This window comes from Neomonachus schauinslandi, chromosome 11 (assembly GCF_002201575.2).
Source record: "Neomonachus schauinslandi chromosome 11, ASM220157v2, whole genome shotgun sequence".
Lineage (NCBI taxonomy): Eukaryota > Metazoa > Chordata > Mammalia > Carnivora > Phocidae > Neomonachus > Neomonachus schauinslandi.
Window position 1 is genome coordinate 19,588,591 of NC_058413.1, and position 23,898 is coordinate 19,612,488.

Below are 23,898 nucleotides of genomic sequence, written 5' to 3' on the forward strand. Positions count from 1 at the left end.
ATCTACATATTAATAAAGAATACATAAAGAGATCAAATATCTGTGATTATAGTCTCTTATACATTAGGGTATGGAATTACAAATAATATTCAGCCAGAATTGACTGATGATTTGGTAAGTGACAGAATTCTAGGATAGAGGAAAGAAATACCATATTTGAAGGCCATTCTTCCACTCCCTTTCTGAGTGAGAAGGAAGAATAAGAAAGAAGTTTATAAGAACATAAACCATCGCTATCAGCATCCTGTGCATCCCAGGAGGCTCTATGGAGTATCAAAGTCAGGTGTAGGGGTGGGAAAAAGATTCATTATTATCAGTTATTTTTGGCTAGAAGGCCAAAAACTGTTAGCTTTTAGTCTTACTGGATAAAGTTTCTCCTTTCACGCAATTCCTCATCACCTAGGGAATAGAAAGGTTGCTTTTGGGAGTATATTTTCTGGTTTCCTGTCCTCGATGATACACACACACACACACACACACACACACTGTTCTTGTTCACATAGACCTCTATAGATTCCCTCCTATTTCTAGAGAGAATTTCCAATCCTTAGACCCTCTAACCTAACCTCTCAGTAGCCTGGATTCAAGGTGAGAGAAAAAGGGACTTCATATCCACCAAATCTTAGATTTGTTAGAATGGGGAGAATATGTAAAAAGGTAGATGCTGTTTCAAATTACAAGGCCTCACCCATTTTAGACATCATAAATGTATGACCCTTCTACCCCAACACCAATATCAGGAGGCAAGAGGAGTTCTGAGCTCTCAGAAGAGCTTGAAGAAACCCCAGTCTCTCTTTTTCTCTCACTCTTTAAATCTCCATAAACTTTGCATATTCCCTTTTATTCTATGGTGTTCTCTCCAAGCTCAAATTTCATGGTTAGTCATTATAATCACTTTGTTTTTGTGTTCATCTTCAATTCCCTTGTCTCTTTCTCAATTATTAATAGTTTTTGACAAGACAGACACTTTGGCTAAGTCTATCTCCTCCCCTCCCTGGGGCTATGCCCATGCAGCTGACTGTGTCTGGAACAAAACTTGTTGATCATACTGGTTGGTCCCACTTTAAATTCATGACCACGTATTTTAAGTGCACCGTGAAAGGTACTCAGCAGCCATACCATATAATGCTAGTGACTCACTCTCTTACTTTCTTACCTCTGTACTCTGTGAATGACTTTGCTTCTGACTTCACTGAGAAAATTGAAGCAATCAGAAGATCATTTTCCACCCACATCCACCCTACCTATGGACTCAACCAAAATATGAATCTTGTTGTTGTAGTTGAGCTATCCACATCCCTAACTAAAAATCAATCCCTATTTGCTCACTAGATTCTATCCCCTTTTGCCTACTCAAAAGATATCACTCAAGCAATTATGCCCTCTCTTTCCAATGTAGGGGACTTTTCCCTCTCTGCTGGACCATTTCTATCAGTAGTCAAACATGATGCTATTTTTCCCCTTTTGAAGAAAAAAAATCTTAGTGGGTTCCATGGTGTAATGGTTAGCACTCTGGACTCTGAAGAAAAAAAATCTTACGCTATTTCCCCCACCGGTTTTATATACCATTTCTTCTCTTCCCTTTGCAGTCTGTCCTTAAAACCATTATCTATTCTGCCTGCTTCAGATTCTTCTTTTCCTTTTCTCTTTTAAATTCACTGCCTCCACCTTTCCATCCTCTTCAATGACAGTGTTCTTGTCAAGATCATTATGATGCTAAAACCAATGGATTCTCCTCAGTCTTCATCATTCTTAACTTACAGAGGCACTTGCTACTCTAAGCGTAATGGTCTCCCCCCCTACTTCTAGACACACACTCATCATTTAGCTTTCAGAACATTATTTTCTTTGCTTTCCTCCTGTCTCACTAGTCATTCCTCATCAACTCTCCTTTGCTGGTTCATCCTCTTTTCCTGAACCTCTTACAGTTGTTTTGTCCCAGAGATCAGCCCTCAGGCCTATTGTTTTCTTCATCTCCATTCACTTTCTTGGTGATCCCATCTGGTCTCCAATCTAGTGCCACAGTCTACCAGACTTACACTGTCATGAGCACGCTATGAAGGCACACACATGAGTTGTGTCTTTCCACAATGTCAGCTTTATTCAATCATAAAGCAAAGTTAAATTACAATTATAAAGCAGGTTCAGGATTCCAAACTCAATGACAATTCACTGTATGATTAAACTTGGCTTCTTAGACGGCACACAGAGCAGGACAGAAGATAAGCCACACAACAAGCAAGATAACAGAAGGGTGCAGGAAGTGAATGAACCAAGCGTGAAGTCAGTCTGTGGGCACGCAGTTGAGATAAGGCCTCGGCACTCACTGCTTCTGTTGTTCAAGCAGGGAAGGCTCTCGGTTTTGTTCGGAGACCCATGAGGCAGAGCCTTCGGCGGCAGTTGCCTTTTTTAAGGGGTCAGACATAGAGGGGTCAGGTCTGAAGAGTCTGACAGTTTGCTGCCAAAATCCTTCCCTTTTTAAAGGGATTTAATCAGTTTTTGGTCCCCATAGACCTCCTCTGCTTCTGCTTGTTATCTGTTCTAGGGTGTCAGCTGACGTTGGTCCTGGCCATATCTCCTAGCTGCAGTACCTTACCTGCTTGCGTCATTGCTCGACCCAGACTCCTGCTTGACATGAGAGACTCCATTTTGCCCTCTACAGACCAGACCAAGATCCTGAACTCCAGGCTGATAGGTACAATTGCCAGCTCAACATTGCCAATTGGATGTGTAATGGACATCTCAAACTTCATGCTTCTAAAACTGAACTTCTGATCTTCCTCCCAAATTCTGTTCTTTTTTTTTTTTTTGAAAGTTTTATTTATTTTTTGAGACAGAGAGCACGAGCAAGAGGAGGGAGAGGGAGAAGCGGACTCCCCTCTGAGCAGGGAGCCAGATGTGGGGCTCGACCCCAGGACTCTGGGATCATGACCTGAGCCAAAGGCAGGCACTTAATGACTGAGCCACCCAGGCACCCCCCCAATTCTGTTCTATCTCTAGGCTTTATCAACTGAGTTATGAAAACTCTAGCCTTGTAATTTCTGAGACCAAAAATCTTGGGTGATCTTGGATTTCACTTTTTTTCTCTCAAACTCTACATCTGATCTCAGTGGAAATTCTATTTGCTCTGCCTTCACAATATATTCAGAATTTATCGCTTTCTATCACCTTGTGTGAGCCTTCTCACAGGTATCTCTATTCCTACTTTTCTCCCTTACACTCTGTTCTCAATATAGTAGCCAGTGATTCTTTCTAGAAGTAAGTCGGATAATGTCATTTGTTTGCCGCAAACCTTCCAAGGGTTCCCATCTTCTGCAGAATAGAAGTCAAATTCTATCCATTAGCCCATGTCAGTTCTCTAAGCTCAACTCCAGCTCTTCACCACTTTACTCATTCTCCTCCAGGCATATCTGCCTCTTTGCTGTTCTTGTTTTTCAACTATGCAAGACACCCTCCTGCCTTATTTTCTTTGCATAAATTCCCCTTTTTTGCAAACACTTTCCTGTAATTTCCATCTATCAAACTTCCTTACCTTCTTCAAATATTGATTTAAATGTTCCCTTTAAGGTCTACCCTGATCACTCAACTTAAAATTGTGTCCAGCCCCCACCAACCACATACACACCCCACACACCACAACCCCCTTACTCTGTTCCCCCGCCATAACACCACTTTCTTAACATGCTACATATTATTTTTTTCAAATTATGTGGATGTGATTGTTTTACTCTTTATGTCTTTTCTCTATAATGTGGGCATCACAATAGCAGAGGTTTTACATTCTTTTTCAGTGATATATCCTGATTTTCTGGAATAATTTTTGGTACACATGAAGGACTCAGTAAATATCTGTGGAATAAATGAATGATTGGGTACCTGCAATATGGGAAACAAAGGCAGAAGGAAATGTAGACAAAATTAAATACCCATATAACCTTCATCCCATTGACAAATAGTTGAAGAAGGCAGAGTATTTATGTTCTTCCAGGAAGCTCTTGTCTTAATGTTAATGCCTTGTTAGAGGGAAAAACAACCTCATTTTGACAATAGCAAGGCCTCCAGCACTGGTGAGTCTTCTTTAGCATATGAAAATCCTTTTGGAACTTCCCTTATCTTTACCTCCCCCAACAGAAGTCTATAATCAGTTGCTCCTCATAATCCTGGGGCCCCAGGGAGCAGCAGCTCTTTCTGCCCAGGTGTCCTGTCCCTGTGCTTTAATAAAACCAACACTTTGCACCGAAGACCTCTCAAGAATCCTTTATATATGTTAAAAAAAAAAAAGAAAGAAGAAGAAGAAGATAGCAGGAGGGAAGAATGAAGGGGGAGAAATCGGAGGGGGAGATGAACCATGAGAGAGGATGGACTCTGAAAAACAAACTGAGGGTTCTAGAGGGGAGGAGGGTGGGGGGATGGGTTAGCCTGGTGACGGGTATTAAAGAGATGGGCATGTTCTGCATGGAGCACTGGGTGTTATACACAAACAATGAATCATGGAACACTACATCAAAAACTAATGATGTAGGGGCGCCTGGGTGGCTCAGATGGTTAAACGTCTGCCTTCGGCTCAGGTCATGATCCCAGGGTCCTGGGATCGAGTCCCACATCGGGCTCTCTGCTCCTTGGGAGCCTGCTTCTCCCTCTGCCTCTCTCTCTCTCTGTCTCTCATGAATAAATAAATAAAAATCTTTAAAAAAAAAAAAAAAACTAATGATGTAATGTATGGTGATTAACATAACAATAAAAATTTTTTAAAAAATTTAAAAAAAAGAAGAGAATTATTATTATTATTTTTTTTTTTTTCTAAAGATTTTATTTATTTATTTGAGAGAAAGAGAGACAGAGAGCATGAGAGGGAAGAGGGTCAGAGGGAGAAGCAGACCCCCCGCCGAGCAGGGAGCCCGATGCGGGACTCGATCCAGGGACTCCAGGATCATGACCTGAGCCGAAGGCAGTCGCTTAACCAACTGAGCCACCCAGGCGCCCAGAAGAGAATTATTTTTGGCCATAGGCTCAGTCCAGACCCACCAACCTCACCTATAGTCAAAAACCACATCACATACACTGGCTATTTTTAGCTTGTTCTAAGCAGTCTCATATGTAGAGAGAGGATATAGTCTTTGTCATCTAAAAAGACTAGACTTGAGTCCCTCTACTACCATTTCATTTTTCATAGTGTGAACTTGTGTAAGTTATTTAAGAAAATCGGCATAATGGTATACACCTCTTAGGTTTGTTCTAAGGAGGAAAAAAAGAAATAACAGTGTTCACAGTGCCAGATGCGTAATAAGTGCTCAACAAATGTTGGCAATTACTATGTACTTTGTAAAGAGTAGCTGCTTTCATTTTGTATCTCTTCTTTGCTTCAGAGAGAAGTAGATAGTAACTGTGTTCCTTTGAGACAGAAGTCAGCATTTCTGAGGCATCTGGGGCTAAGAACAGCTTCTTATCAGATTGTGTCAATGGTGCGCCTGAATTTAATGGGTGAGCACATTGTTTGCACAGAAAAAAAAAAAAAGCAATTGTCTCTGTGTGATATTTGTGTCTGATTAGCAACAACAATTGCTTCTCCATTTTCAAGCTCTGGTTCATATCAGAGTAGTGTTTCTGCAGTGTATATTAGATGAAAATGAGATTGGGTTTTCTTTCTCTGACAGGCTGAGTACAAGCCTTTAAAGGCAAGAGCAAAATACTCCTACACAGGACGTGAGTTCCATTTCTTTTAAATAGGTTGTCACAATACTAAGAACATAAAGCAGCTCCAGTAAACAAAGATCATTTCTTACAGTGGCATGGGATAGACAGAAGTGAAGAAAAGTTTCCAAAATGGAAAATGGGCCAAACTGAGGGACCTCTGGTAGGATTTCAAGTAGAAACAGTGCTACATCTAAGGTCTCTCTCATCCTCTCTCTCTCTCTTTTTTAAAATTTCTAATTTAGAGAGAGGAGTTGAAAGAGATGGTAAGGATTTTTTTTTTTTTTTCCAGAAAATTACACAAACAAAAAATCTCACTCAGGTGTTAGGTTTGGGTCATGTTCTGTGTGAAAATAAATTACAAATGCAATGAGAATCTGATGGAGATTCATATGTATTTATTTTCCTGACTTTGGCAAAGATAGTTTGGTAACAAATGACTGACTACAGAGAACAGAAAAAACTTTACAATTGAAGAGTATGTCCCTAGAACAAAAAGTAAAAAAAAAATTGAAAAGTAAAACCAAAAAAAAAAAAAAAAGGACTTAAAGGAAAAGAAAGATATGTCCTTTAATGGAACCATGATATATTAGAATGGAAAGGGAGCTCTTGAATCATTATTATTATTATTTAAATATTTTATTTGAGAGAGAGAGAGCATGAGAGAGCAGAGAGCACAAGCAGGGAGTTGGGGAGAGGCGCAGAGGGAGGGGCAGAAGCAGACTCCCCCCTGAGCAGGGAGCCCAAAGCAGTGCTCAATCCCAGAGCCCCCAGGTCATGTCCTGAGCCCAAGGCAGATGCTTAACCAACTGAGCTGATCAGGCACCCCTCCTTTGTTTTTTTTTTTTACCATTTTTAGGTGAAGAATTTGAACATCAGCAGTTTTAAATGTGTTGTCCAATGTCACGTGGGAGGTATGCTAAGCACCAGTATCCCTGGACATTAGGCTCAGCACACTGTTCTCCACTCATACTTCCGTTCCTAGTGCATCATAAGAGAGGCAGAGACACTAACTCATTGACTTCTGAAATGGACCAAACAATGGCTCAAAGGGAAAAGTGCTCTTGAGTGTGGACAGACTCCTTAAGCACTGGTCATGAAATATCTATGTTAAAGCTTAAAAGGAAAGAAGGAAATTCTATTCTGGAGGATTTTTGCCAAAGCTAGACTAGAATCCAAGCCCTTAGAAGTGTGGCAATGTGATGGCAGGACCCTTATCATGAAATGGAGAGTAAGTGTCTAGCTCAGATGGTCGATGATGTGATTCATGCAGAATAATTTAACCATGTGCCTGATACATAGGACGTGCTCCATGACCTTCACATACCTGCTCTTTCAACTACACTGTAACTTGTCTTTCACTGAGGACCTCACCTGAGAGCTCAAGGCCAAGCCATGTGAAAAGCATATTTACATTTATATTATTCAGAGTCTTAGAAACAGATAAAGTAATACTTAAAAAAATATATGTATTAATTGCAAAGGTGGGGGCAGGGTTAAAGGAAACTAACAAGTAACAGTATAGAATGTCCCAGACAAACAACTGCATGGAATTGCTACCAGCTATAGGCCTCAAGGGGCAAATGGAATCAATAGTTATTGTAACCCAGAGAAAGAGGAACTATAGCAATAATGTAGACCTGGCTAAGAGGAGATGTACCTTTTTATTTTTTAATTAAACCTTTTGTTTTGAGATAATTGCAGATACACATGCAGTTGTAAATAATACATAGAAGTCCCATGTGCCTTTTACCCAGTTACCCCCAATGGTAACATTTTGCAAAACTAGTATAATATCACAATCAGGATATTGACATTGAAACCATCAAGATACAGGACATTTCCATCACTATAAGGAACCCTCATGACTTTAATAGCTATACTCACTTTCTTCTCCCTCTCCTCACTGTACCTAATCACAGACAACCACTAATCTGTTCTATAATTTCTCTAATTTCATCATTTCAAGAATATTATTTAAATGGAATTTTGTAGCATGAAAACTTTTGGGACTAACATTTTTTACTAAATAATTCTTCAGAAATTCATCTAGATAGTTAGGTATACAATAATTTGTTCTGTTTTATCACTGAGTAGTCTTCTATGATATGGGTATGCCAAAGTTTGTTCAGCCATTCATCTGTTGAAAGACATACCTGTCTTTCTAGTTTTTGGCCTATTATGGATAAAGCTGCTGTGAACATTCATGCAAAAGTCTTTGTTTTTTTAAGATTTTATTTATTTATTTGACAGAGAGAGACTGAGAGAGCACAAGCAGGGGGAGCAGGAGAGGGAGAAGCAGGCTCCCCACTGAGCAAGGAGCCCAGTGCGGAACTCAATCCCAGGACTCTGGGATCATGACCTGAGCCGGAGGCAGATGCTTAACCAACTGAGTCACCCAGGTGCCCCCATGCATAAGTTTTTGTGTGAACATAATTTGGTATGTTTCTGAGATAAATGCCCAGGAGTGCAATTGCTGGTCATAATTGCTTGTATGTTTAGTTTTTCAAAGAAACTGTCAATCTATTTTTCAGATTGGCTATACCAGCTTATATCCCCACTAATATATGAGTGATCCAGTTTATCCATATCCTTTCCAGCATTTGGTAGTGTTACGCTTTAAAAAATTTTAGCCATTCTTATAGGTGTGTATTGACATGTCATTGTAGTTTTACTCTGTATTTCTTGAATACCCAATGATGTTGAACATTTTTTAGTTTGTCATCTTTACTTCCTTCTCATGAACTGTCTCTCCATATACATTTGCTTGTTTTGTAATTAGATTATTTGCTTGTTTAATGGAATCTGCCGATGTTTGCACACTAAATCCAACATGTCAACTGGAACCAGATCCATTTCACTTCATAGCTGTGTCAGACACCAACCCAAAATCTGAGGTGGTTTTTTTTAAACCAAAGATCCTTATATTCTTATTTTCTGAAATACTCAACTTGGCATTTCTCATAGTTGTAACATGAATCAAGCTCTATTCAATGCCGAGGGAATACTAGTACAATTTGCAGAAAGGGAGGTGTTCCCAGAGATGAAGCACCTGGGAAATTAGAGCTCTTTTTTAATTTAGTACTTCAGTGAGAGTCTTACAAATGGGATATGAATTTCAAAGTGTCCCTGCTGGAAAAAAGAATGTTCTTTGCTATTGTTTAAGTCTATGTTGGATGTTGCTTACTCTTTCTTGATTGAGAGAGATGGAAAGAACCTGTCAAATCTCCCAATTAGCTTTCCATTTTATTTTACATTGCATTAAGGAAAGACATGGAATAATGCATCCAGTGAAACATGTGCTGAATCATGCAGGCCTATTGCCTAATTCCTATGATTCTTTAGGAAAGCTGTGTAGGGACTTAATTACAGTTTATTTTTGTTGGTGCCACAAAGAATATTGGGCATTTAAAAGGAGGTCGTGGCTCTTTCTCTATAAATAAACAGGTCTTCCTTGATTTACAGTGGGGTTTTGTTCTCATAAACCCATCATAAGTTGAAAATACAAGCTGAAAGGCATTTAGTACACCTTAATCTACCAAACATCACAGCCTAGCCAAGACTACCTGAAATGTGCTCGGAACACTTATATTAGCCTATGGTTGGGCAAAATCATTTAACACAAAGCCTATTTTATTTATTTATTTTTCTTCACAGAGCCTATTTTATAATAAAGTATTGAATAGCTCATGTAATTTATTGAATACCACAGTGAAAGTGAAACAGAGAACAGCCGTATGGGTACAGGATGCTTGTGAGTGTTCGGTTGTTTACCCTTCTGATCCCATGGCTGTCTGGGAGCTGCAGCAGCTGCCCTGCCCAACATCCTGAGAGAGGATCATAGTGCATGTCACTGGCCCAGAAAAAGATCAAAATTATAAGTTCAGTTTTTATTGAATGTGTATCGCCTTTGCACAATCATAAAGTTGAAAGATCCTAAGTCAAACCTTCATTAAGTTGGGGATCATCTGCATTTATAAAAGAAGCCCCATGAGATTTCTTTTATCTCACAGAAAAGAAAAATAACACTGAAAGAGATTTTGTGACCTACCTGCTCAATCCTTCCTTAGTACAGATGATTCGGTTATTATTCTAAATCATAAAACAAGGGGGAGAATGAGGAAGTTTCCCTGCTCAGAGAGTTCAGTGATTGTAGCTTGCCTACAGGGTGAAACCAATGCTCCCTATCATGCAGAGACTGCAGTTTGGGCCCATTCTACCTCGTAAGTGTCTGCTCCGCCTGCATTTCTGTGTTCCCCATGTATGTCTGAGCACACAACCACACTTCTTATCTAAACCTGTATACATTTGGCCTCTGCCTTCTGTAGATGCTTTTCAGTAGCATTCCAAGGACCTAGGGGACCATGGCCACAAAGGCAGATCCTGCAAGTTTTTCCTTTTCCATCCCATTGTTAAATAAGATGGACTTTGAATACATAGATTATCTTATCTATCTATCCATGTCTTACAGATGCCTGAACTCAATCTTGAATTAGAATCAAGGCCAGAAAGTAACTACACTCCCTTCTTCATCACTGCCTAAATTCTTAACTGTTGTCAAGGATCAAGGGCCATATTCCTTCCACCCTGTAATCTTTATCCATAGGGAAGTAAGCTCAGATTCTAAGAGAGAATCTAAAATATTTTCCTTCTTTGTCAGCTAATACTTTCCTTGATAAAGTTTATACATCTGAATTCTTGTCTGAGTTGTCATCTAGAGAAAAGTATCTAGCAAGGATGATTTGTGATTGAGGTTGATTTATAGGCAAAGTCTTTTTCCTCCTTAATTAGTAATTTTCTTGAATGTTCTTGAGGAAAAGATGTTATGTATTAGATATGCTGTACAGTAATTGAAGGCATGTTAAAAAGCTTATATATATATGGTGATATACATGGGAAGGAAAATTCATGGAGAATACTCTGGATAAATACTGTGATATTATACTATACTACAAAATATTATATTTTATACTGGGATAAAATCTTCTGCCCCTAACACCCCTAAGTGAAGGCTTCAACATGGAAGAGTAAAAAGATGATCCGCTTTTTTTTTTTAATTTTAAAGAATTACTATTTATTTTCGAGAGAGAAAGAGAGCAAGGTGGGGGAGGAGCAGAGGGAGAGAGAATGTAGGCAGACCTCACGCTGAGTGGGGAGCTGGGCATCCGGCTCCACCGCAGAATCCTGAGATCACAACCTGAGCCCAAACCAAGAGTCAGACACTTAACCGACTGTGCCATCCAGGTGCCCCAAAGATGACCTGCTTTTGAGTGAGATAAATTTGAGTTTGATTCCTTCTCTATCACTGACTTAGGGCAAGTATTTTATTTTATTTTATTTTATTTTATTTTTTTTTTTTTTTAAGATTTTTTTTATTTGCGAGAGAGAGAATGAGAGACAGAGAGCACGAGAGGGAGGAGGGTCAGAGGGAGAAGCAGACTCCCCGCTGAGCAGGGAGCCCGATGCGGGACTCGATCCCGGGACTCCAGGATCACGACCTGAGCCGAAGGCAGTCGCTTAACCGACTGAGCCACCCAGGCGCCCCAGGGCAAGTATTTTAACCACCCTGCTCTATTCTTGTTGAAAGAATAGATGGCATTCTTAGAACGCTAGCTTGGGGGTACAGGGAGCTAGAATCTCCTTAGAGCGCTTGATTTCCCCAAACCTGTCATGTTGTAAGGAAGCCCAAGCAAGCCATAGCAGAGGCCAGGTGGAGAGAGATGTCTGACCAGAATCCAGCCATGCTTGCCATCCAGCCCAGATGCCACATATGAGTGAAGAAGCCATTGGATGACTTCCCCAGTTGCCACTAACTGTAACCACATGAAAAGCCTCAAACAAGAATTGTTCACTGAACTCAGCCAGCCCATCACTGAGATAAATAATATTTTTTAAATTTTAATTTTCAAAAAAGGACTAGAGATAGGATATAAGAAATCTAAGACTAAAATAGCTCAATCAATGGCAACTGTTCAAATGATGCACAAAATACACATAAAATACAAACATCTTCTAGATGGTACATAGGTTAAGAGACAATGAAAATAAAAGGAATAAAAATCCTTTCTAAAAAAGTGCTCTATATTTAATATTAGATCTTTAGCAAAGTGACAAAGTCTTTTTCCAGTCCCAAGTTCAGTTCCGGGATTCAAAATCACAAGGTAGCTACTCTGTGCCTTTGTTTTCTCATTTGTAAATTGGGAATAATAATAGTACTTAAGCTAGTAACTGTTACTGTCATCATTAAATGAGTTAATACAGAACAATGCCTGGTACAGAAGCACTCTGTAAGTGTTTAATATTATTAGTATTAATGAGAATCTCTTTGATCTCTTCAAGCACAGTCATTTATCAGCCCCAGAAACTCTAGATAAACAATACTTTTTTTTCTTTTAAGTATCTCAAATGTTGCATGGTATAAAGATTTCCAAAATTCAAATTTAACTAGAGTGCTATACTATTATTTGATAAATCCAGCAATTCTAGACCTAGTTAGACCACTTCCTCATCTGTGAAGTGGGGAAATAACACTGCCTTCACAGGGTAGTTTTATATTTAAAGTGCATGGTACAAAAGAGCTGCTCATTTTCTCTAGGTCTTTGCTCAAATGCTACCTTCTTGGCTTATTTCTGGTTAATTTATCTAAAAATTTCATCATCCTCCCGTGACCTCATATCCCCCTTTTCTACTTTTTTTCCTCCTTAATCCTTGTACTATCTAACATGCTATGTATTTTACTTCTTTATCTGTATATATTATCTGTCTACCCCACTAGACTATAGCTCCATGAGGACGGAGACTTGTCTGTTTTATTCACTGTTGTATCCCCAGTGCCCAAGAAGTGCCTGGCACTTGTAGGCATCCAATAAATAATCGTCGCTTGAATGAACGAATGAAGCTATCAACTAATCAATGTTAATTTTGCTGCTCTAACCTTTCTATGCCACACAGTAAAGAATGCCAAGTACTTAGCTCAGTGAATGTTTTGGTCCTAGGAGGCGCGGAAAATCTGTGGGTGGGAAGGTAACGAGCTGATAAACATGTCACAGGTAGATCTCTCTGATAGCTTCGGCACGGTAGTGTGGGGGAAGAAACCAGAGTGGCAGGTAAGGGAGGTAAAGGGATATGAGTATAACGTAGGAAATGTAGAACTGAAATTACCATGGGCAAAACTAGCTACAGTTTTAGACACGGTCAGTCACATGGCTCCTCTTTCCTCAATGGTGAAGTGTTCTCTAGGAGACATGAGTCAAATACACAAACCATTTTTTCAGTTGAAGAAAATGAGGGTAAGACTGAAATAAAAGATTTAAGTTCACAACTTACACAGGCTCCAAGTCCACTCTTCTTTCCACTACCGCACAGCTGCTTGAGCCCTATGGAGCTCTGAGACAAATCTGCCTCTTGCCTTGGGCAGATCCCCAAGTCTACATTCTATAGAATGTTCACCCATAAAATGGGATAATGCCATAATCTGCCTCCTAGGGGCTATTAGAGAGATTTATTGTTCAGGTTTGCTAAGTACTTTGAGGAGGGAAAGCATAGTGCTGCTTAGGCATGAGTTGTCATTTTGCATACCTTAATACCTGGAATCCTCAGGTTCCGGTCAATTCTCTTATGCTTGTTTGACCAATGAGCAGTGAGCTCCATTCTTTCTCCCTGTCTCCTGGCAAAATCATGTCTGAGAAACTCAGAATTATTTATATCTGAAACTTAGCTTTTCTGTGTCCCTCAGTGGCATGAATCGTTGTTGCGTATACGTGATTATATATATTTATATATCCAACATACAGTAATTTCTTTGGGTTCTCAATTTGATTTATAATCTTCAGACAGTTTTATAAATGTCTCTGTCACTTTTCTGGAATGGATAGCCTCCTTGGGACCATTCCTTGTTGCTCGGATTTCCCACTGACTCAGGCCTTCCTTGTTTGCACGTTATGCCTGACCATCTTAACGTTCGATATTTAATCAGAGTGAAATTTCTTTTATATGTAGGGCTACTAAAAAATGCGCTATCCAGGGGCACCTGGGTGGCTCAGTCGTTAAGCGCCTGCCTTCGACTCAGGTCATGATCCCAGGGTCCTGGGATTGAGCCCCGCATTGGGCTCCCTGCTCAGCGGGAGGCCTGCTTCTCCCTCTCCCACTCCCCCTGCTTGTGTTTCCTCTCTCTCTGTGTCTCTGTCAAATAAATAAATAAATAATCTAAAAAAAAAATGTGCTATCCATAATTGAATGAAGAGGCAGAAAGAGAGTAAAAAGCTGACAATGCATGGTCAGGCCATGGAAAAGCTGGCCACATTTTTGCACTTATGAATATTATGATTAAGTAAGAAAGAAGGATTTTCATTTCATCTCCATTTGCCAGGATTAATTTTTCTTTCTCTTTTTATTTATTTTTCTCTTTCATTCCATACACAGAATTTGGGCTCTTCTTTGGAGAGGAAAAAAAATGGTAGGTCTGCCTCCAAGCATAGTTATTCCCATTCATATGAAATAAATGTCAGGGAAATTAACCCTTTACATGTCATAATTCATTGAGTAAATTGATTGCTAGGAAGTTGTACAGCATAGACTCTATTGTAAGGAAGGGGATGTATTTACCCTGAATGAATTTTATATGCATCAGATGAACAAGCTTGGTAAACATTATTGTTATTAGCTAACGTTTATATGGTGTGAACTGTATGTCAGACAATGCCCTAAGTACTTTCATTCATTAAATCATTTAATCCTCTGAACAACCACATAAGGTAGATGCTTACAATTGCTCCCATTTTACAAGTGAGAAAATCGACACAGAGCAGTTAAGAAACTTGCTCAAAGTTGTATGTCTGGTAAAAGAGCTGAGGTTTGAACTCAGGCAATCTGACTCTCATTCACTGTGTTATATTGGTTATGCCATAAACAGATACTAGTGGGTAAACTCCTTACTGCCCTGCAAAAGCTCAGTCCAAAGATATTAGGGTATATTTTATGAGACCTTTCCTCCCAGTGGCCTTCACCAGGTGAAATTCTGAATTTTGGGGTAGCAACTTACTGCTTTGATTAGTCTTATATTTGGAAATAAACTACAAATGAAATTAAGTCAGTCTATTTGATTTGGCTTTATTTGCTTTTTATAATACAGCAGTGGAGTAATTTTGTTAAATCACTACTCTAGGTCAGATAATTCACTCAGCATCTTCATAAGAGTATTGAATAGACTCATAAAAGACTTCAAAGTAACATACATAAAGTTTAATTAACTTGCCCAAAGTCACACACCAATTAAGTGACAGAATTGGACTTGAACTATGTCTTTCTGGCTCTAGGCCATGTTGCTTACAATGCCTGATGCCATTAGTCATAAACTACAGAGAGCTACATATATGTGTATGTGCCTGAGTATGTATTAATGCAATAGGAACTAAAACATAGAAATCTTGAAAAACATGAAAATATTTATGTTTTTCAATTACTTTAACTAGAACCTCTGCATTCCTGTGGCTTATTCATAGGAACTTGTCAGGGATGAGAGAAGTAAGCTATCCTGTGACTACTGCATGGCTCTGTTATGTCATGAATCCTTTTTCATTTACGATTACTTTGGAAGAGAATAAAAATGGAGAGTCACAAAATGTAACAATTTCAATATCCCCACTAGGGCAGTCTATCCATACTGGAACATGTCTCACAATTATGTTGGTAGATTTTGCATTTTCTCTGTTAAGTTTTCTTAAGCCCATGCTTGCTCATTCTTAACCATATTAATCAGTGATTGGTATATGCCTGCTTGAAATGACCTCTCATCTTATTTGTTTGTTTGCATTTTTCTAAAATCTCCTTAAAAGGTTTTTTAAAACTTGTACCTCTTTTCTACTAAATATTTGAAATAACAGCTGATGAAAATATTTTAACTCATTATGTAGTGATTTTTTTTCCATTGGATGATCTTTCTTTGAATATCAATGTCTCCCCCCACCTCTCCTACCGCCCCGCCCCCCCCGCCCTGTCCCATCCCCTGCTTTTTTCCTATGATATAATGTGTGGCAGGATTCAGCTAGATCTCTGGGTTCATTATCTTTAGAAAATTTATTATTGGCAGTCCAGTTTGCTTAGAATGTGTTCTACTAAAAGGATAAGGGAGTTCCACAAGTGTGCTTTATTATATCAAAGGAAAGCATATTTAATAATAAAATGCTGAATGCCAGTATCTGTATCTGAAAGTTCAGAGACTTCTTTGCAGGTCTGAAATAGTGGTGGCCAAGTTTTCATCTCCTGTGTCTACTCTGATCTATTAGTAATATGCCACTGAAGCACAACATTGAGAGTAATTCTATGGCCATATCTGGGCGCAGTAGGATTTCTGAGCTCAATTAGTGATGTCTGTCATGATTAGGGAACTGGGGAATGATGGAACCTATTCAGGCCTAACACTTTCTACACAGTGATTTTCTGTCAATGTATTCCTAAGGATGACCTGGATAATCCTGTACTGTCATAACCTTGATCCATGTCCAACAAGAGTTTTATTATTTGAGTTCTTACTAATGTCCAACCTGCATAGATTTGGGGTAATTTAGAGTTATTTCCTCCTGTTCAGCTCTATTCAGAAGTAGATTTGCCATTCAATAGCTCTTCTTATATGTGAAGGCGGTCATTAAAGGATGGCCCTGGGAATTGTCCAGAGAGGGATGGAAGCTGCAAATTGGGACATCCGCAATTGGGATGTGCATTGTGTTATATCTCCAGGCTGAGAAGCCAGTCTGTTTTCATGGGAAACAGACCTTCCTGTTTTATCACAGCAGGAACGAGAGGAGCTTTGTGAACAGAACAGAGAAGTACGACAGTACGGACTTACACAATGCAGAGTCATAATGGAAAACAAATTTGACCCATTTTATGACAAAGAACCCACTCTCCTTGGTGCTTCCGTGGTCCCATTAGCTGTCTTTGGGCTCACAGAAATTAACTACACCATATTGCCTGATTGTTCTTCACCCTTTCTTTCATCCGGGCCTGTTCAGAGTGGTGAGAGTTGACAAAACCTCATTATCAGTTGGGCCCAGATTATGTAGATGGACAGAGAGATTTGAAAAATAACACTCAAGGAGTTTGCCAGAGATAACTAATGTGTTATTTTAACCTAGTGACATGAAATACAATAGAACGAGTGGAGAAGAGTTTGATTTTTATCCAGTTGAATAGTCTTTAAATCATATGCAAGGGGGTGAGGGTGTGGAAAAAAAAAATGGTCTTTGAATCTGTGTGATAGATGTTTCAGCTTAAAATGGGAGACAGATTTATTAATTGCCTGCCCCATGACAGACACCATCACATATTTTCTCTACATTCCTGTTGGGGTTGAAGGGGTCTGATAAACAATATCCCCTCTTTTCTCCACTTGAATTCAGAAGCAACTTGGGGACAGTCACAGGGGATTGACAGCAGGAGGTGACAGTGTCGGCTTTATGACTAATGAAGCTGTTGGAGAATGTGATTTAGATGGAGCCGAATGTACCTGCAAATACACTCCACCTAAATGGAAGGTAAACTATAGGTCCATTCCATGGAGAAAAGAGATGAGAAAGTAGAATACACAATGAGAGAAAAGATAGTGAGGGAAGGAGCCAACCTACCTCTTCAGGCTCAGCTGATCCTTACAAACCTAACAATCAGAAAAGTAACTAGCCTTCAGCTGGGAAAAAATAAGTAAGGAAATCAGTAGTGTTATGTTAATGAGAGTCCCAAGAAGAGTGGGGGAAAAGTGTTCCCTGCTAATATTTTCCTTTATTGTTACAATATTACGAATGTTTGTTAGAGGCAAAAATTCTATTTCTCAGGAGCCATATTTTCATGCATGGGCGAGATTTTCTACCCCACATCCTGGGAGGGCAAATGAAGAATATTTCTGGTGTCTCTTTACTCCCTCCTTATTCCCAAATCTTCCCCAAAGGAGGAGAGGCAACTGATCTGATTGGTGAATTCAAAAGCAAGCACCTAGCAAACTTAGTTTAACCTCCTCTGACTTTCATCTGGCTCTGCTTGCCTTCAGAGGTGTCCGTCTTGGCAACAAACCTAAGTATGTATGCTCTTCCTTTTGGGGAGTGGAGGGCTGAGCCTCTTCTCTGTGCTAAGGACCAGGTGGGTTAGACTCAACAGTTCTGGGGTGAATATAAAAAGCCCATCATGACTGCGTATCAAAGTACACCTCCCTTGTGCTTAATCAGTAATCAGACTGGCATTTTTAGCATTTTAGCATATTAACTAGAAGGCTTAACTCTCAATCAGTTCTTAGGAAGAAAAGAAAGGAGTATTTATATATTTACTTACATCTTGGCCTTAGTCTGCTGCCTTGAGAAGCTGACATCCGGGGAACAAATTGGCACAGATTTGAAGGCTGCTGATATAACCTAGAATGGTGACTTCAGCCTTAGTGTTTGTGCCTGGGTGACACAAAACCACCCACTTGCATAAGAAACAGCTATGAATTATGTCCAGTTTTTGTAGATGCAGAGATAATGTTTAACAGGAAGCCAGGCCTCTAGGGCTTCAGTGAGAAGCAACAAGGCGTTGGCAGATAAGGTGCTCTGTGCAGTACTGAGGAGCAGATTTTTCCTGAGCAAAGGAAACTCAAGATTGGAATGAAGAGTAATACTTTTATTACTTGCCACAATTATTTCACACTAGCAGAATTTTCTTATATAGGCCTCTTGGTTTGGCCTCTTGGAATGGGAAGATTGAGCAATATTTTGCTACTTTTATTTGGTGATTCAGCTGAGTCTGTAAGCCAGGATATGACACCAAGCTTCCACAGAGCACTAGAATGTGGTTTCTGCCAGGTATCGTAGACTAAAATAATCCCATGTCCCAAGTGCTCTACCTTTTTTACGTTATTTTGAACAGCATTTAGAGCCAACAGAGAGAATTGTGGGGAGGGGCTAAGCTCTTTGACTCACAGGCTTTGTCATAGCTCAAAATTTAAACCCTTACTAAATGGTTTCACCTTGGCTCAAGATAGGTTAATTACATAGTCTTTGAATATGATTTAAAATATCAGCGTTTTGCACTGTGGTTTTACTTGTTGGAGGGTGGAACATTTTATAAAAAGGAATCAAGGCCCTTATTATAAACAGGCTGTTGGCCTTTTTTTTTTTTTCCAACTTAGAAAAGCAACTTCATATATTTTTATTCCAAGCCCAATGGCTAATAAGCCAGTAAATAAGGTCAGGAAGGTTTGTAGTTAGAACACTCTCCCAAAGAATCCATTTTGTTCCAGAAATCAAGGAGGAATTGGGAGAACACATAGCATAATTATGCTAAAAGAAGAGAGATCTTTCACGGGAGAAAGACTGAGATGTAGACTAGATAGATCTACTCGGGGAATTAGATGTTGGAAGCCAGGCTAAATACACTTGAAAGGGCAAAGAATGAGCCCAGGCTGAACTGCTTTTAATAGGGGACTAGAAAAAGGGCAGACATTTTAATTGTCCTTAGAGAAGAAATCATGGCTAGAACCCAAACAAATCGAACAGTACAGGAGAGACAGTATCTCCCCCTCCCATAAGTCCTAGAGGAACCATTCAGAGGTATCTTCTTAAAATTGTAGATAGAGGCTGTAAAAGCTATTGGAACCATTCTCTGAAGAATTGTCTAAAAACACAAAAAGAAGGAAATGGAGAGATTTGAGAGGGGACGAACGGGAGGATCCGTGTAGATGAGCTCAAGCTCTATGAGATGATCACGAAGTTGACATAGATATCATTAGGGAAAGATAAAGTACTCTCTGTGGACTGAGGAAGTAAGTTTAAGAAATTTATGGAGTTAAAACTACAGAAATATGGAAAGATGAAGCATGGGAAAGAATAGACCAAACTGAAACCTGAGTGATTTGTTCTGCAGGGAGAAGAACTTTCTGAGTTTTTCCATCTCAAAGGGTTGAGCTTAGATGATATTTGTTTAAACAGTGAATTCTTTTGGCAGATCCCAAATTATCGTTATCTCGTCTCTTCAAAATGGAGGATGAAATGGGATGAACTCTAGAGAAATAAAGTCCTAAAAATAAAAATAATTTTAAAACAGAGGCCAGAAAGCAATGCAAAAAGCAAGAAAGAACAGAAGTCCTCAGATTCAGCAATTCTTACTGTGGGAGAGAAGGAAAGGGACAGAATAATATGAGAAAATCCCTGCTGAAGTTCCCCGCAAAGGGAGAGAGTCCACAGGGGAGAGCATTAGAAGTCTATTCATATTTCACTCACTGTGGGCAAAAATGTTGAAAATATTTGGTAGCCATTGAAATAGCATAAGTTAGTCAAGTCGAGAAAATTTAAAAGTCGGGGAAGGGCAGGGTACCAGAAAGCATGGCAAAGCATTCATTGTCATGGTGCCACTTGGGAGTTGAAATATCAGAAGTATCAGCCGAATCTGTTGAGAGTGATCCTTCACCAAAACCTCAGGCAAGAGTGAAGTGGAAACCTTTCCCATGAGGGGGGCTTTCTAAGCTCAGGTAAGGCCGTAGCAGGAATGAGTGGTAGTAGGCACTTTAGCTCCAGCCTGAAACTGTCTATTTGAAAGTGATAGAGCAGACCTTGGCCCTGTGTTCAGTACTGGAGTGGCAGAAACTTAGGGCATATGGGGAAATGGGACATGAAAGAGTTGTGGATATCCTGGATAAGGAAGAAGAACAACTCTAAGATCAGGTGTCTGTGAATGACACCCATTCCAAGTCTAAAATGCGTAAGAAGACAGTGGACAGTGCATACAAGTAGACTGCTGTTTTGTGTGTGGTTTTTCCCTTTACAGAGCACATGTAGGAACCACTCTTAATCTTTTGAGTAGAACTTTCTGTCGATTAACTTTACACTCACAGATCAGGGATGGGGGACGCAGCTTGATTAGCACCTTAGAAAGAAAACAAGGTTTACTTCACCTACCCAACTGCCTCAGATAGAAGCAAATCTCTGATCTTCAGCAAGAGATGATTTGAATTTTACAGATATCTGGGTGATGATGATATCATGCTCAGAGTGCTGAACTAGGGAATGGGCATTTGCTTCTGTTTCTAAATATGGTAGATAGAGGCTGTTGCCATGACAAACATGTGTTTCCTATGATCATTTCGTGCTCTTTAAAAAGTGAGGCACCCTGGTATGATGCACTGAGAAAAATATAACAGAACTTTGTAGGATTCCTGCCAAAAATGTATAATCAGAATCTAATCATAAGGAAACATCATGCAAACCAAAATTGAGGTAGAGTCTACAAAATCACTGGCCTATAATCTTCAAAATGCCAAGGTCATGAAAGGCCAAGAAAACGTTTGAAAGACAAGAAACATGAAAGACAAAGAGAAACTCTGCCAGGCTGAGCATGTCACTAGACATGACAGCTAAACAAAGTGCATTATCTGGATCCAGTGCAGGAAACAGGACACTGGTGGGAGAGATTAGAGACTAGAGATTAGATAATACTATGGAATCAATATTAATTTCCTGATTCCTAATTTTCCTATACTGTGGTTATGTAAGAGAATATCCTTTTAACGGAGGCAAAGAGACATCACGTTTTCAACTTACACTTTTTTTTTCTTCAGAGAGAGAATGATGAAATAAGTGTACTAAAATGCTAACCTTTGGAGAAACTGGAGTGAAGAGTATACAGGTAGGGTTACCAGATTTTGCAAATAAAAATACAGAACACCAAGTTAAATTTGAGTTTCAGATAAATAGTGTATTTTTTTTTACAGATTTGAATGGAATCTATTCATATTTTTTTTAAAAATGTTTATATAAAATTCAAACTTATCTGGGTGTTTTGTATTTTATTTGCAGTATTGGGGACATAATTATACTGAAACAATTATTCATCATTTACATGAAATTTAAATTTAAGTGGATGCTCAGTGTTTTTCTGGCAACCCTACATACAGCATTTCTTCTCATACGTTCTCAGTTCTTTCAAAACTGAGTTTATAAAAGGTCAAAGACCTCTGAGACTGGGAGTCAAATTTACTCTGTTTTAGTGATTTTAAGAGATTTGCATCGGTTGTAGTTAAAAAAAAAAAACCCAGTTTACTACCCTAGAAGGAGCATCCCTCTATTTAGAAATGTGAGTGAGTGTCTTACCTGAGACTGGTAGAATAGAAATCCAGAAGGACTATAATACATGTGGGATTTCATTTACTTTGATCTTACCATATAGTTTTTTTGCATCCACTCTGGAAAACAGTATGGAGGTTCCCCAAAAAGTTGAAAATAGAGCTAGCCTATGACCCAGCAATTACACTACTGGGTATTTACCACAAAGATACAAATGTAGTGATCCGAAGGGGTACCTGCACCCCAATGTTTATAGCAGCAATGTCCAGAATAGCCAAACTATGGAAAGAACCCAGATGTCCATCAACAGATGAATGGATAAAGAAGATGTGGTATACATATACAATGGAATATTACTCAGCCATCAAAATATGAAATCTTGCCATTTGCAACAATGTGAATGGAACTAGAGGGTATTATGCTAAGCAAAATAAGTCAATCAGAGAAAGACAAGTATCATATGATCTCAGTGGTATGCAGAATTTAAGAAATAAGGCAGAGGATCATAGGGGAAGAGAGGAAAAAATGAAACAAGACGAAACCAGAAGGGGAGACAAAATAGAAGAGACTCTTAGGGAAAAAACTGAGGGTTGCTGGAGGGGAGGGAGGTAGGAGGATGGGGCAGCTGGGTGATGGACATTGGGGAGGGTTTGTGTTGTAGTGAGCACTGTGTGTTAAGACTGATGAATCACAGACCTGTACCCCTGAAACAAATAATACATTATATGTTAATAATTAAAAAATTAAAAATAAATAAATATCCACTAGAAATTTGATAAGGGAAGGGAGGTTATGTTAAATTTGGGGGGGGGGGATTTTTATTTTACTGGCATTGTCTTCCTGGAGTTCATGCTATCCCTTAAAGTCATTATCTAACCTCTGATAAAATATGCCAGACAGCTTGACCGCATTTTCAAGCTTGGAATTAAGTAATGTGCTGTTGTGAAATACTTCTGAACTTTCTGGAGGCAAGTGGGGTGCAAACTGCTGTCCATTACTGGTACCAGGAGAATCATGGGAGGAACAGTGGATGGTACTGGGGAGGACCAAAGCTGTTCAGCCTGGAAGGGCAGGTAAATCTGTCTCAGTGGGGGAGAAATGCTTACAGGTCAATTAGAGCTTCTTATTAACTGCCCACTCTAATCAGCTTTGTCAGTAACAAAGCACATATTTACCTTCCAAATTCTATATTCTATCTTTCATTTTTAACAGCTTTATTGATGTATGACTTATATACAGAAACAACCCCCTGAGCATGTTGCATGTATACAATCTAATGAGTTTGCACATACATAATACGCCCATGATATTCTCTGCACAATCAAGGTAATAAACATTTGCATCATCTCAAAAAGTTTCCTTGCCTACTGCTCTACCTTTTTAAAATTTGGGGTGTAATAAGAACACAGCATGGCATCTATCCTTTGAACAAAATTTTAAGTGGATGGTACAGTGTTGTGAACTCTAAGCACAATGTGGTACGGTGGATCTCTACGATGTAGTCATCCTGCGTAACTGAAACTTCATACCCATTGAACAACGCTTCCCCATTTCCCCTTCCTACCTGCCTCCTGCAGCCACCATTTTATTCTCTACTCCTATGAATTTGATTCTTGAGAAGCCTCATTATAAGCATAATCCTTATCAGCAGTGGCTGATTTCACTCAGCAGTATATCCTGCAGGTATATACTCTGTTTTTCAATCCTGAACTTTGGATGGGGAAGAAAAGATTATTCCTTCTTGTCCTTCCTCCTCCCACATTCTTACCAGTATCTATAAGTGAGGTAAGAATCAGTGAGGTAAAGTATCCTTCCACAGGTTACATTTGTACAAAGTCTTAAACTCAGGTTTAAATCCTGGTTTTCCTAGCTGTGTTGTTCATACTTATGTCATCTCTATGACCACCATTAGGAATATAATGACACAATCTAATATTTATATAATAATTATAACAGTCACACCCAGCATCAATTCCCATTCTCTTTCCCTACGCTGCGTTGACCTCTCTTTACTCAGTATGTGTTGGTCTATAGACATGTACAATATTTAATGGGGAATCAATAGTTGAATAAGATATTAAGTGCTTACTATTTCACAAATTGCTATTATTCTATTATTAGCGAAAGC